At 41.2% G+C, this 15281-nt stretch overlaps 1 protein-coding gene and 1 non-coding gene across 2 annotated transcripts in view; both read left to right on the forward strand.

The window, feature by feature from the left end:
* The window catches only part of LOC115644557 (potassium voltage-gated channel subfamily KQT member 1-like), a 798115-nt gene that overhangs the window by 585038 nt on the left and 197796 nt on the right, over positions 1-15281 (forward strand). The gene's annotated exons all lie outside the window — the stretch shown is intronic.
* On the forward strand, positions 7556-7681 carry LOC115644634. The gene has a single exon (XR_003998569.1). It is a non-coding gene; the product is annotated as a U6atac minor spliceosomal RNA (small nuclear RNA).

A 15281-nucleotide genomic window follows, 5' to 3' on the forward strand; every position in this document is an offset into this window, starting at 1 on the left:
CTTCCCCCGCCCCCAACCCCACTTACAATTCCCATTCATCAGAGCTGGACACTGCTAGAGGATATGCAGGAAGGGTCCACTCTTGAGGTTTCGCAATAAGTGCAATCTGTGGAACATCCATAGTCTCATAGGCCTACTATCTCGGGAGTTAATAAGCTCTTTGAAGAATTGTATATATTATTCTTAATCTTTTGTTTGTTGAAACCTTGGAAACCTGTTGAAACAGACCTTGCCTTTTTCCAGTGTCCTAATCCAAATTGAGATCTGCAGTGCAGGCAGGTTCAGTTCACAATATCTTCTTCTTTGTGGTCCCAGTGATGACTGATAAATATGAAATAGTGTGTGTTGTACATTCTGTCCCAGGCTTACCCCAGTAGAGCTTTCAGATTTTGTGGTGACTGTTACTTTTTTGATCCCCATAAAATGTGAGTACCATATGGCAGATTTGCCGATAGTGCAAAACATAAGATTTAGGAATCTGCCAATCTAGATAGCATGGTTCTAGAATATAAAGAATTAGTATATAACTCCTTTGCTGACATTGACGTCTCATCGTGTAACTGCTTTGCTATTTTTACTAACTTCAGGATGATTAGTAAGTGGTTTATAAGCCAAATTTACCAGACTCGTATTGTACTTTGCTAGGTATTCTTGCCATATCTCAGTGGCTTATTTTACAACAGGAAGTTGATCTTTTCCCATGTACATAGAACTGTCTTCCTACCCCATGTTTGGCCTATCAGGTTACAACTAGCAGGTCTCCCAACTGAAAACAGGGTAGAATAAATTAAAGTTGGGAAAGCAAGTTTTATCCACCAGGAATAGTAGTGTCTTAAATCTAACTTTGTGGATCTTAAGAAAGGGAGGATTCTCAAGAATTCAGAGCTTTAAAAGAGTAGTCTGGGAGGATTATTGATATGTGTTGGAATGCATAATTGAAACAGGTCACAATATGTATCTTGAACCACCTTCTCTCATCTACATATGGAATAGTGTGAGTGCAAGATGGATCCAGATCTTGAATTTCTATGATTATTCAGACAAGCAGTGGATAAAAAGGATTTGCATTCCTTACAGTTGTGAATCCTATGTACCTATAAGGAAGAATAGTTTCGAGAAGCTTCAGCTGTGCTGTGACCACTGACATTTTGTCTCCCAACAGAAAGGCATCAGTTTTGTTCTAATAAAAATAAAATTCTAATGAAGGCTTTCGATCATAGGCTTTATGAAAATCAGAACTATCCTTGCAGTTTCTAACTGGCCGTGGGGATGACCCCATGCACCTCATCCTAATCTTAAATCCAGAAGGCTTTTGATTAGGCTCTTACTGACCACAAAATCCTTTGAAGAGGTTCGATGAAGTCTTAGCTAAGCTTCTGGAATCTTCCTTGGAACAGAAGTTATGAACATTTGTCCATGGTAGAAAAAGACTTCACTTGTAAAATTGAGAGTTCTTGATGATGCTTTAAGACAGCCCCCCTGTGACCAGAATCCCAGGGGAGCCACACAGAGATCACTCAATTATAGTGAACTGCCAAGAATGGGGCAGACACTCCCTAGAGCTGGTGTATATTTCAATTCTTTGATTTACCAAACCAGCACAAAACAGCTTCTATAATACCTTACTGGTCACCCAGAAGCCAGCAACACAGTTCCCTTAAAGCAACCCAGACTCAGGCTTCCACCCAGACACCCAAGTCAAATACGATGAGGAGTACTGAAAATTATAATCATCATATAAGAAAGTTCTACCAATCCCAAAGATTGGACACATTACCTCCCAGGTTAATGAATATTCCAGATCGTACCCAAATATATGCTTAGCGCCAATTCTTATTAACTAAACTAAAATTTATTAAAAAAGAAAAGAGAGAGAGTATTGTTTAAAAAAATTATATAAATACAGACATGAATACAATTCTGAGATTAGATTCATAGTAGAGATGGTGAGCTTTGTAGTTGCAAAGAGTTCTTTCAGAATTAGTCCATAGGTTGTAGTCCAATGTCCATATTCAGTGGATCCTGTTAGGACTGGAGATCTCAGCTTTATGACTTAAGCTTCCCCTGCATGAAGCGTCATGTAGATCTGAGATCAAAAGGATTAGGACCCAAGTCGTTTTTATACAGTTCCAGGCCCTTTTTTGACTGGTCGGAGTCCTTAGGTGAACAGGTTTCAGAGTAGCAGCCATGTTAGTCTGTATCAGCAAAAAGAACAGGAGTACTTGTGGCACCTTAGAGACTAACAAATTTATTTGAGCATAAGTTTTCATGGGCTACAGCCCACTTCATTGGATGCACAGAGTGGAACATACTGTGAGAAGATATTTATACATAGAGGACATGAAAAGGTGGAAGTACCCATATCAACTGTAAGAGGCTAATTGATTAAGAGAAGCTATTATCAACAAGGGAGAAAAACTTTTGAGTGATAATCAAGATGGCCCATTTCGGACAGTTGACATGAAGGTGTGAGGATACTTTAACATGGGGAAATAGATTCAATTAGTATAATGACCGAGCCATTCCCAGTCTCTGTTCAAGACTAAGTTAATGGTATCTAGTTTGCATATTAATTCAAGTTCAGCAGCTTCTTGTTGGAGTCTGTTTTTGAAACTTTTCTGTTGCAAAATTGCCACCTTAACGTCTGTCACTGAGTGATTATAGAGGTTGAAGTGTTCTCCTACTGGTTTTTGAACGTTATGATTCCTGATGTCAGATTTGTGTCCGTTTATCCTTTTGCATAACATTCCACACAAAAAAGGACTACAAGCCATCAGGAACAGTATCCCTGATAGTGTCACGGCAAACATGGTGGCTGATCTTTGTGACTTTGTCCTCACCCACAACTATTTCACATTTGGGGACAATATATACCATCAAGTCAGTGGCACTGCTATGGGTACCTGCATGGATCCACAGTATGCCAACATTTTTATGACTGACTTAGAACAATGCTTCCTTAGCTCTCGTCCCCTAATGCTCCTACTCTACTTGCACTACATTGATGACATCTTCATCATCTGGACGCATGGAAAAGAAGCCCTTGAGGAATTTCACCATGATTTCAACAATTTCCATCCCACCATCAACCTCATCCTAAACTAGTCCACACAAGCGGTCCATTTCCTGCATACTACTGTGCTAATAAGCGATGGTCACATAAACACTACCCTATACCAGAAACCTACTGACCACTATACTTATATACATGCCTCCAGATTCCATCCAGGACACACCACATGATCCATTGTCTCCAGCCAAGCTCTAAGATGCAACCGCATTTGTTCCAATCCCTCAGAGACAAACACCTACAAGATCTTTATCAAGCATTCTTAAAACTACAGTATCCTCCTGCTGAAGTGAAAAAACAAATTGACAGAGCCAGAAGAGTACCCAGAAGTCACCTACTACAGGACAGGCCCAACAAAGAAAATAACAGAATGCCACTAGCCGTTACCTTCAGCCCCCAACTAAAACCTCTCCAGTGCATCATCAAAGATTTACAATCTATGCTGAAAGATGATCCCTCACTCTCACAGATCTTGGGAGACAGACCTGTCCTCTCTTACAGACAGCCCCCCAACCTGAAGCAAATACTCATCAGCAACCATACGCTATACAACAAAAACACTATCCCAGGAACCTATCCTTGAAACAAAGCCCGTTGCCAACTCTGTCCACATATCTATTCAAGTGACACCATCATAGGACCTAATCACATCAGCCACACCATCAGGGGCTGGTTCACCTGCACATTTACCAATGTGATATATGCCATCATGTGCCAGTAATGCCCCTCTGCCATGTACATTGGCCAAACCGAACAGTCTCTACACAAAAGAATAAACGGACACAAATCTGACATCAGAAATCATAACATTCAAAAACCAGTAGGAGAACACTTCAACTTCTATAATCACTCAGTGACAGACTGTTACATATATATGTAAACCCACAAAAACACAAACATTAGCTACCAATATGTTTCTAAAGGTTGAATCTGGGTCAATTAGTTTGCAAACTGCTTAACCCTTTCAGGCCATGCATTACACTTTGTATAACATTCGTTGCAATTATATAACAGTGGTAGCAGCAATGATTTGCATGATTATATTCGAATTAGATAACGTCACACCTCCCTCCCACGTATTTACTGGGCTGCTCCAATCTTTCATTAAAGGGGCCTCTCACCCTAGGAGAAGGACTAAGACAATGCAAGGAGCATTGTTAATAGACTTCCACTCCATTCCTCCCTCCTATCAATGTCAAAAATCTCAAAGGCTTGCCCCCAGATTCTGGATGTGACCTTGGCAACTCCAAAATGAATGGCGGGTAGGGGTCTCCCATAAATTCTTTTGGGTTTATATCCTGGCAGCTGAAGGTACCACATAAAACCAGAGCCTAAACAGAGGGGTTTTTACATGTATTTGCCCTGTGGCCTTCTGTCGCTGAAATTCATGTCAAATCATATGAAAATAATAATTCATTATTAAGTATAACATTTTCCACAGATCAAGATAAAATGCGGTTTTACAAATCTGTTTCTCTTGGGATGGTTTCAAATACAATGGACAACTGAAGTAGAAAATCCAATTTTTGTAGCTATGTACTGGATAGCAAAGTTCTGCCCCTTTGGCAGTTTACAGTAACTCAGCAGTGTTTACAGTGATAAGAAAGCAACGTGGTGAAAGTGAGGTAAAACAGCTAATACAGAGCAAGATAAAACTGCAGTTAATTCAGCCATCAGGAAACTGATCACTGAGAAATGGTCTCGATATGTCATTTTGAGCTAGACCAGGTTGTGATTTCACTCAATCCACTCCTTGTTTAAGTTTCAGTGCTAAAAAGACCATTTATCAGCCTGTCACTCATGAAAACTCCGTGAGGCAGATACAAAGCGACCACAGTACATTGGTCTTGGTGTAGCAAAGCACAGAGGCCCTTGCTAGTAAAGTTTTACTTACACTGTATTTCATCAATCTTTCCTAGAGATAAAGATGCAGTCTTGGTGGGAAACAAAATTCAGTGGACCTTGTGGTGTTTATCAGCTGGTTAGAGGAAGAACTGTATGAGAAGTAAAACTGGAAGTGACTAGACAGCAAACAGAATGACAGACATACTAGTCTATTTGCAAGTTATTTCAAGTTGTTGAATATCTGGGTTATAGCCTGGTGTATAAACAAGAGTGTTTTGCCCTCAAATTGTTACTGAGCAACTTTATTTTGCCAGAGTAGCACTTGTACCCCAGATCAATTAAAGTGCATCTCAGTCGACCGTTATGTAACAAAGAATGTGGCTCATAATATGCAACCTCATTACATTGCATGATATGTTGTCGGGAAATAAAGACAATTCACATTAAAGACTTCAAATTAACTCACTTGTTGAGTATTTGCTTACATTTTAGATGAGTAAGTGATTAACATGTACACAGAAAACTGTCCTTCAGTGATTCTTTAAAAATAGCAAATGTTCAAGGCTAGATTGAGCAACCTTTACCCATATTGGTGCGCTTTTACTAACACAAGTACAAGGGCGGCTCTAGGCACCAGCAAAGCAACACCTGCTTGGGGAAGCCCATTTGCAGGGGCGGCATGGGAGCTGAGAACCAACAGAGGCCCTGGGAGCTGTAGTTCCTTGGTTAGCTCCCTGCCTATAGAGCCAGCCCTGGAGCAGGGAAAGAACTACATTTCCCAGCATTCCCTTGGCCACTAACAACTGGAAAGGAAGGCGGGGGATCTCCTGCAGCAGCGTGCTGTGAATGGTAGGGAGACCATATTTTAACATTTAAAAAACAGGACACTCCAGGGGGAGGGAAGACCCACCCTGCCACCATCCACTCCCTCTGACTGCCCCCCCCAAAACCCCCAACCCATCCAACTCTCCCCCACTCCCTGTCCCCTGATCATCCCCTCTTGGGACCCCTGCCCCTAACTGCCCCCCAGTACCCCCCATCTAAGCGCCGCTGGTCCTTGTCCCCTGATTGTTCCCTCCCGAGACCCCTGCCCCAACTGCCCCTTGGGACCCCACCCCCTATCTAAGCCTCCCTTCTCCTTGTTCCCAACTGCCCCCTCCTGAGGGCCCCCCCAACTTCCCCCTAGGACCTCACCCTACCTGTCCCCTGACAAACCCCTGGGACTCCCATGCCTATCCAACCGCTGCCTGTCCTCTGACTGTCTCCCCAAACATCTCCCCCATCCAACCCCCCCTGCTCCTTGTCCCTTGACTGCCCCCCCAGAACCCCGTACCCCTTCTCCAACCCCCCAGCCTCCTCACCATGCCACTTGGCTCCAGACACGCCTGCTGCATACATGCTGACATGCTGCCGTGCTCCCCTGCGGAGCCCACAGCTGCCATACACACACACCCAGCACCTGCCTTCCAGATTTGAACACCTCAAAATTTAGGAGTGCTCAAGCTCACTTTGGGCAGCTGTTACTTCATTTCTCCCAAATCAAATATACTGATCCACTGTAACTTACTGTAGAAAAAGTAGAATAAAATTGAGCAAGAAATGCTTCCCAGTGGTTATTAGGACTGGAATTGCTATTTTCAACAGCCATTGCCTTTTTTGTTTGTTTGTTTGTTTGTTTAAAAGGAAGACAGTGATATTGCATTGGCAAATTCCCCATAGAAAGAAAGAGTGGAACAAAAGAATAATAAAGGCACTTCAACTTTTCCTCATTTATGGAGGACAGTCTTGCATCCAGATATCCTCCAGTCACACAAGCTGAAAATTGTTCCACTTTCCTGCAGCTCTGTAACCATATGGGAACCAATCCTGTCTGTGTTTTGTGCACATCCAAAATTCCTGCTGAATGACTTGCCCTGGGAGCGAGTTACCAGTGAACCAGGGCTGCGGCGGAAGGAGGGTGCAGGTGGGGTGGGGGGAGAGTCCAGGGCTGGGGTGGCAGGAGGTGTGGGGGTGGCACTGGTGGGGCGGAAGGGGGGAGCCCAGGGCTGGGGTGGCAGCAGGGTGGAGGGTGGGGGGAGGGCACTGGGGGGGGGAAAGGGGGAAGCCCAGCGCTGGGGCGTTAGTGGGGTGGGAGGGAAAGCCCAGGGCTGGGGCAGCAGGGGAGTATGGGGGAGGGAAGCCCAGGGCTGGGACAGGGGGCAGCCAAAATTTTTTTTGCTTGGGGCGGCAAAAAACCTAGAGCCAGCCCTGCACAAGTGACTCCATTAACTTCACTGTGACTGTTTAAAAAGTGCTTATGGTTTTAAATACATTTTTCAAAATCCAGCTTCTTAGCCACACTGAAAAATGATCAGTTTGGGTGTTTCTATCTGCAAAACTGCATGTGTAGCAGAACAGCATTTGTTCTGTTTCATTCCATTGCCGATCAATGGAATTAACAGGGAAAGCTGGGACCAGGGTGTAGGAGAGGGGAATAATTTTGTCACTAGAGCTAGCCACTTGATGCTGTTTCAGGATATGTTAGCCCCAAAGAGCAATGATGTATTCCAGATGGCGATATTACAAAATGATGTTAGGTGAGCTATGTGATGGAGATGGGTTTAAAATTAGGTAGAGGAAGGAAAAGAGCCAACACTTTTTGTGTTGTATGAAAGGAGAGAAGGTTAGCACTCCCCTCGATAAGGATGGAAGAGGTCCTAGTGACCTTTACAACACGCATATGGTTAAGGCATTGCCACTTACTTCATGGCATCTAACCAAGTTTGGGGGGGGGGGAGGAATAGCTCAGTGGTTTGAGTATTGGCCTGGTAAACCCAGGGTTGTGAGTTCAATCCTTGAGGGGTCCATTTAGGGAACTGGGGCAAAAATCTGACTGGGGATTGGTCCTGCTTTGAACAGGGGTTTGGACTGGATGACCTCCTGAGGTCCCTTTCAACCTTGATATTCTATGTCCTGATTTTAAGTGGAAGCCTTTCAAACCTTCTGGAATTGAATCAAGTAACTGTTGCTGATCCAAGCTCCATTGAAGTCAGTGGAAAAGCAGCATTTACTTCAGCAGGCTTTAGATCAGGCCCAAATTGAAGAACCACGGTATGATTTCACAGGTGAATATAGGTAATGATGCAGAATATCTGGGGTTCCAAGGCTGTGTGGTTTGGTAGGCTCAGATTCTCTTCTATGGCATGCTGATAACTAGGGTTACTTGGACAACATAAAAATACACCTCCCTGTGTTGTTCATGTAAAGCTGTTTCCTCAACAATTTCTTTGAACTTCCTCTTTATTTTAATCATAGTGCCTGTCCTTTCTTCAAGTTACTGGCCTGCTCATTGCATTGATCTGAAAAAAAATTAACCACCAAAACTGAGATTGATCAGAATTGGAAGGGACCTCAGGAGGTCATCTAGTCAAGCCTCCTGCTCAAAGCAGGACCAATCCACAGACAGATTTTTTCCCCAAATGGCCCTTCAAGGAGTGAACTCATAATACTGGGCTTAGTAGGCCAATGCTCAAACCACTGAGCTATCCTGCTCTAACCTCCCCCTGAACAAAAAAGAGAACACAATGTAACAATCAAATGAACCGTTTCAGAGATATTGTTTCTAGTTGGATGCCAGTTGCAATATGGACCAAAGGCAGACAGCATGCTGTGTAGCTAATATCCTATGTAGGATGACCTAAGAGACAGACGTGTAGTTTGAGCACAGGCCTGGGGGCTGGGAATCCAGGCTTGTGTTCAGGGATTCCAGGTTTGAGTTCTAATCCTGACACTGGCATTGAGCAAGTTACTGAGAGCCTGATTCTTTGAGGTGAGGAAAGCAATGGGAGTTGTGAGTGATCTAGACCTTTAAGAATTTACACTTTGACTAGGTATCCAGTTAAAACTTATGTGGGTACATTAATGTCAGTGAGGGATGTGATTTTTTATTTTTTTATTTTTTTTTTGGATTTTTTGCCAGCAAAAGCCCTGTGTAGATGCAGTTATACCAGCATAAAAGTCCTTTTGCCAGTATAACTTTTTTTGCTCAGAAAACTAGTATAGGCTGTACCAGCAAAAGCACTCTTTTGCTGCTGTAAGCTACCATCTACACTGGGGCTTTTGCTGGTACAAAAATGTGATGAAAAATCGTACTTCTAACTATCATTAATATGCCAGCAAAAGTTAAAGTGTAAGCCAAGCCTATATGTAAACTAAAAGTATAGCTGTACTGGGAGACTTTCATAGCATAGACTAGGCCTTGCACTCTGTGACAGTTTTCTCATTTCCAAGCTGCGACTGATAATACTTTATTTCATAGCGATGCTGTGCTGATTAGTTTATTGATGTTTGTAAATGTTTTCAAGGTGAAATGCACATGGTAACTGCTATATATTATTTATGAACACAGATGTGTGGTTTGGTAACACAAGACTTGCCTGTGCTGTGATCCTATGAAAACAATAAAATCCTTTAATTTTAGAAATTGCTTTTCCTATATCTATCTATCTATCTAATATTAAAGTTCTAGAGTAATTCAGAATGTGTAACATTTCTAGGTTCTCTAGTTCTTCCTAGTCCTGGCACATCAAAGAACAAGCCACAGTGAGACGTCTGTCGCTAGTTAATGTCATGGCTATGGAAGTAGAACCTCCTCTTCTGTTTGGTTCAGTGTGGTCATCCCTTTGATGGATGTGTTCAGCCTTCATCCAGTTTGATCACTGTGTTCAGCCCCTTGTTCAGATCTGCATGTGAACAAGAATGTCCTGACCTGAGATCCTTTTTAATACAGCAGGGATCCTTGATATAAACCATCAAAGGAAACCTTTGATCTTTTGACTATCTCTTAGTCATCTGCAGCAGAATGCAAATAATAATGAAAACAACGCTAAGGAGCAGAGCAGCTACATTAAAGAGTCAGGCTCACTTGCTGGCAAAGGAACTAATCATAGCTGTGATGTTTTATCCTTTCGTTGGGGGTGGGGAGAGAGGAGAAAGAAAGAAAGAAATGAAAAGAAAAAAGCTTTATCCGCAGTGAAACCTTATTATTAAAATGAAATATTCCAGGAGTGACATTATTTATTTCACTGCAGAAGGATTTTACAAGAGAGATGAGGGTGCAACTGTTATCTGCGGCTAATGAAAAATATTGCTTATTTCACTGTAGTTACTGTGCTTCTTGTAAGAAGTGACATTTGATGATGCTTTCAAAGGCCTGAAGATCAATTGTAGACCATTTCTCTGCTGGTCTGATTTGCACAGGACTGTTTCTGGATATTAAATGCTGAATGTCAGCAAGTTTTAAATTAACTCAGTCAAATGAAAGAGTACTAACTTTTTTATTTTTGCAGTTCGTATGGAGGGAAGTAGATCCAGAAGGTGACAGTAAAGTAATAACTTTAAAAACACAATATCTGAAGGACTTTTATTTTTAATTGCATTTTCATTTTGTTTTCACAGTATATTCTGAGGCCAAGACATGGGTGTGATAGAAACCAGCAATAAAGTGTTACATTTAGAATCTGAAAAAATTATGTATGTGTGAAAGCTTGTCTTCAGGTTTCAAATGTCTGATGCACTTCTTTATACGGACAGCTAGGCAAGAATTTCTGCCCAAAATTTTTTTCACCAAAAAATGCAGAGGCAAGTGGGCCAAAACATTTTGTGAATTTGTGTCAAATTTGCTGAATTATTTCAGAGGGGAAGGGAGGAAAAACATACTTTGTTCTGACATTTTCTAAATGAAACATTTCAATTTGAAATGACTTTTCATTTTGAAATTTCGTTCATTTGATTTTTTTTAAAGTAAAATAACCTCAAAAAGAAAATGACATTTAAAAAAAATGTTTTTGCTTTGGGTCAAATGAAATGTTTCCTTCAACACGAAAACTAAACAAAACATTTTATTTCAGTCCTATACAAACTTTTTCGGTTTACCAAAATTTTTCTCGTCAACTTGAAACCACTTTTTCTTTTTTTTCTGGTTTGGCCACCGAACCAAAAAATCAGTTATTTGCACAGCTCTGTTTATATGTTTATACTCACATACTCACTGTGTATATGGGAAATTTTATGACATGAAGCAAACCGTAACATTTTAAATCCTTTGGTATAGTTCAGGAAAGCAGATACAAGTTTCCCATTATACTATAGTATCAATGTCTCTAAATCCTCTTCAGCAGAGATTCTCTACATGGGTGAGAGGGTAGTACAGTTTTCATGGCGTATTCAGTCTTGGCATCTGTGGTGAGACAAGTTTGCTGCAGATTGTGATCCTCTTGGTGACAATCAAGATGTGTTCATATAACTGGAAGCTTATAGCTCCAGTTAACAGGAGTAGCTATTGGGAACCTTGTATCAGAGGGGTAGCTGTGCTAGTCTGGATCTGTAAAAGCAGTAAAGAGTCCTGTGGCACCTTATAGACTAGCTGATGTATTGGAGCATGAGCTTTCGTGGGTGAATACCCACTTCATCGGATGCACGTCACATGCATCTGATGAAGTGGGTATTCACCCACGAAAGCTCATGCTCCAATACATCAGTTAGTCTATAAGGTGCCACAGGACTCTTTGCTGCTTTTATTGGGAACCTTCCGACTGTTAACTGCATCTCCAGTTTGAAATTGAGATACTGCCCCAATAATGAAACCCAGTCAACAGTATTGGCACCCAAAGAAAATATTTTATTTCTGTCAAGGTTCATGAACTCCCACATTGACGGTGAAATTGTGTCATTGGTTTCCTCAGCCTTTTCAGTGCTGGAACAAGCTGCAGTTCTATGTCGCACAGTGCTGAGAATTCAGAGACAAGCTCCAGTCATTCATTAAGTCTCTCATTCAAAACTCAAAGCCTGGACCTGTGTAAGACACAGGTTTTGGTAAATATAGAGGGCCAACCTAACCCTGGGTCTTGACTCTACTGACTTCAGTGGAGCTACAAGGATAAATTTGGTCCGGAGTTTTTTAAGTATTTATTTAACATTTTTAACCTGATTTAAGTTCTGAGCTTTAAAGACTGATGTAGTGTCCCTAACACTCCTGTCCAACAAAAAATCCACACGTTCCCTAGATAATCAGAGTTCAGTGGAACTGGGGACAGAACTGAGTATGCCTTTGCTTCTGCTTTGATCTGTATGGGGTTCCAACACCCGGAGTTTCATTTTGAGTTTTGGAACTTTGGTTGACTTCAGACGAGAGCTGTGCTGCCACACTAATTTCTGTTCAATGGACAATTTTGTGTTTCTCAGTCTGTGTGTATGTTCCAAATCAGAACAAAAAGTTAGAAATGGAATGGAAATTTTCAAAAAATTCCAGGCACAGAGCCAGCCAGCAAGCTGCCCAGGAGCACCTGGGGAGGATGGGAACTCAGCCTGCCTACCAGCCAGAAATCAGGCAGGCAGCTGCCTGGTTTCCATAAAAAAAATGTAGATGCAATCTGTCTAATTCCACCAACTATTGGAAACTAAGGGAAAACTATTCCATTGGAAAAATTTTCACAGGCTCTGGTCATAACCAATGAAGTTTATCTGTTTTTCCCTCAAATTCGAGAGGAATTGAGTGTTTCCTGATCTGGTGTGAAACCGTAAATCAAGCCAATCTTTTCACTGAACCAAAGATGTGTATTGAGAAAAAATATTGCCAAAATTTAGTGTGGTTTCATGGCCACTTTGTAACAAGATGATATTTAAGTATTTACCTGTCTGTCACCTAGGCCATGGTAACTATTATATCCTTTGCTATTTGTTTTAGGTAGGCCAAGGATGAAAAGGGTCTTTCAGTGCCTTTCCTATGAAATGGTTAAGTGCTTTAGTGCAATTGAATTATAGGAGAGGATTATTGTATATGTTTTTCCAGGCAAGAAGAAATGACTGAAAGGAAATGTCTTCCTTTGATGATTATGGCAACCAATCAGCTATCCAAAAGGAGGTTCCAAAAAGGACGGAGATAGACTGTTCTCAGTGGTGGTAGATGACAGAATAAGGAACAATGGTTTTTAAGTTGCAGGAGGTGAGGTCTAGGTTGGATATTAGGAAAAACTGTTTCACTAGGAGGGTGGTGAAGCACTGGAATGGGTTACCTAGGGAGGTGGTGGAATCTCCATCCTTAGAGGTTTTTAAGGCCTAACTTGACAAAGCCCTGGCAGGGATGATTTAGTTGGGGTTGGTCCTGCTTTGAGCAGGGGGTTGGACTAGATGACCTCCTGAGCTCTCCTCCAACCCTAATCTTCTATGATTCATGGGTTTCAATTTGTATTGTCTGATTTATTACACATTTGTACATGACAGTGACATGAGGCAGATCTAGTTGGCTGATCGCTGCTATTAGTCAGGCAGGGACTGGCAGGGAAAAGTATGCTGAGTCAGCAGGGATGGAGAAAGTTTGCTTCACATCCCTTTTGTTGATTAATGGGAAGTGTTGCTGGGCTCTGAAGAGAGTCCCCTCCAGTCAGAAGAAAAGTATTCTCAGCCTGTAGGATGGTAGCCCTGGCACAAAGCACCAGGAAGGGAAAGATTTAAAAAAAATAAATCCACTAACCCTAAATCCTGGTGAATTTCCAGGACTCTTTCAAGGTCATCAAGAAATCTGGTTTAGCCCCCTCTTCCTCACCCTGAGAGAGGAAAAAAATATATACATTCCTTATAAAAGGCAGTTCACATTGTAATGTAATTGTCTAGTGCTGTACCTTAACTTTTGGACAGACTGGCCCATCTGCCTGCTAGCTATTCCCAGACAAGCCCAGACCAGAATTCTGCAAGGGTTGGTAATATATTAGATAAATGTCAGTCTGGTTATGGGGATTTCTTTTCTTCAGATGCTGTCTCAGAAATGTACCCATTTAAAATGATTAATTGATTTAATTATGAGGTAGGGAAAGATTGGGGTTAGATGAGGGCTAAAATGCCCCATGTCATTTATCAGCACAACAGCATTTAAAAAAAAAATGAACACATTCTGAAGCTTATGTTTACAATTGGAGGAGCTTAACAAGTGATGAATTTAGAGTTTAGAATTAATATGGGCCCCCTCTCATACCATCAAAAGAAACAAAGGTTTCTGTCACATTCCCACTTTTCTGACTGTAACAGCATTCTGGGGGCCCAACTCTGCAATCAGATGTCCCAATTTTAGGGTCTTTTTCTTATATAGGCTCCTATTACCCCTGATCCCCATCCCGATTTTTCACATTTGCTGTCTGGTCACCCTAGATCGGATTTTTTTCAGGCAATCTCTTGTGCCAGTGCTGAAACGAAGATTGCAGGACTGGGCCAAGGATGTGATGTTGGCTCTACGTTAATATTTCCTTGCTTTCTAGATTTTTCTCTTTTATGTTTACTTTCTAGCTATTGTAGTTAAATAGTAACTGGCAAATTATTAGTAATTTAACTTAGACTAATCTTTTACCCATTGTCTAGAGGGAGGAGACAAGATTTAAGTATTGTACTGTTTGAAGAACAGATTTTTTCCCCTTGTGAATAATATGTACTGGCTTTCTGTCTTCTCTTGCCTTTCTTGTGAGTTTACACCCAACAAGTTTTAAGTAACCTTACGGATGCTTTTTATTTTATCTCATTTTTTTATAAACTGATTCTTTTTACTGTTAATACCTTTTGTGCCATTTTGTTTCTATCTGTTATTTCAATTGTGCACGCCATGACTAGGCACCGCACTAACAATTAACACAACAACAGCCCAGGCAGCAGAGAGCACCCAATCTAAGATTTGGACAAAACATAGTAAGTGAATAAACAGACAAGTGGGAAGGAGTGGAAGTTTGTGAAATACCTTGCCTTGTTTTTTTTTCAAAAATAAAATGTCAGTTCAAAGAAATTTAAAAAATGTAATTTGGACATGAAAAAATTTCAGATTTTCACTTGGGAAAAATATATCAAAATTAACCATTTGGTCTGGAGTTGCAATTCTGCCATTTTAGGAGAAAAAAGAACTATGCTTATGTTAGAAACATGACACTTCACCTTGGATCACTTTACCAATATATATCAGCATTCATGTGCAAATACTGTGCTTACAGAATAGAAATCACTAGCTGAGATTGGAGTCATAAAACATTTGAAGTACCAGGCTCATCACCTAAATGCATAAACTTAACTTAGACATTCTGAAAGCAAAAATTACAGGAGGCTCACTAACAAGAGCGGTAGTATCTCATTGTATTTAAGTATGTGGACTACTTTTTTTTTCTTTCAGCCTAATTAGAACTGAGTGGAGATCCTACTTGATGTATTACATAGCTGCTCCTAAGCTTAGTTTTCCTTGCTGAAATCCGTCCCTAAATGATTTTTATCCCTCCTTGCAGCTTGTTACAGCTAAAAGAATCTGGTTGTAAATTGGCTCCAGAAGGCTTTGGGAAAGCTACAGCTGGATGGCTAAGCG

This window comes from Gopherus evgoodei, chromosome 1, assembly GCF_007399415.2.
Source record: "Gopherus evgoodei ecotype Sinaloan lineage chromosome 1, rGopEvg1_v1.p, whole genome shotgun sequence".
NCBI lineage: Eukaryota > Metazoa > Chordata > Testudines > Testudinidae > Gopherus > Gopherus evgoodei.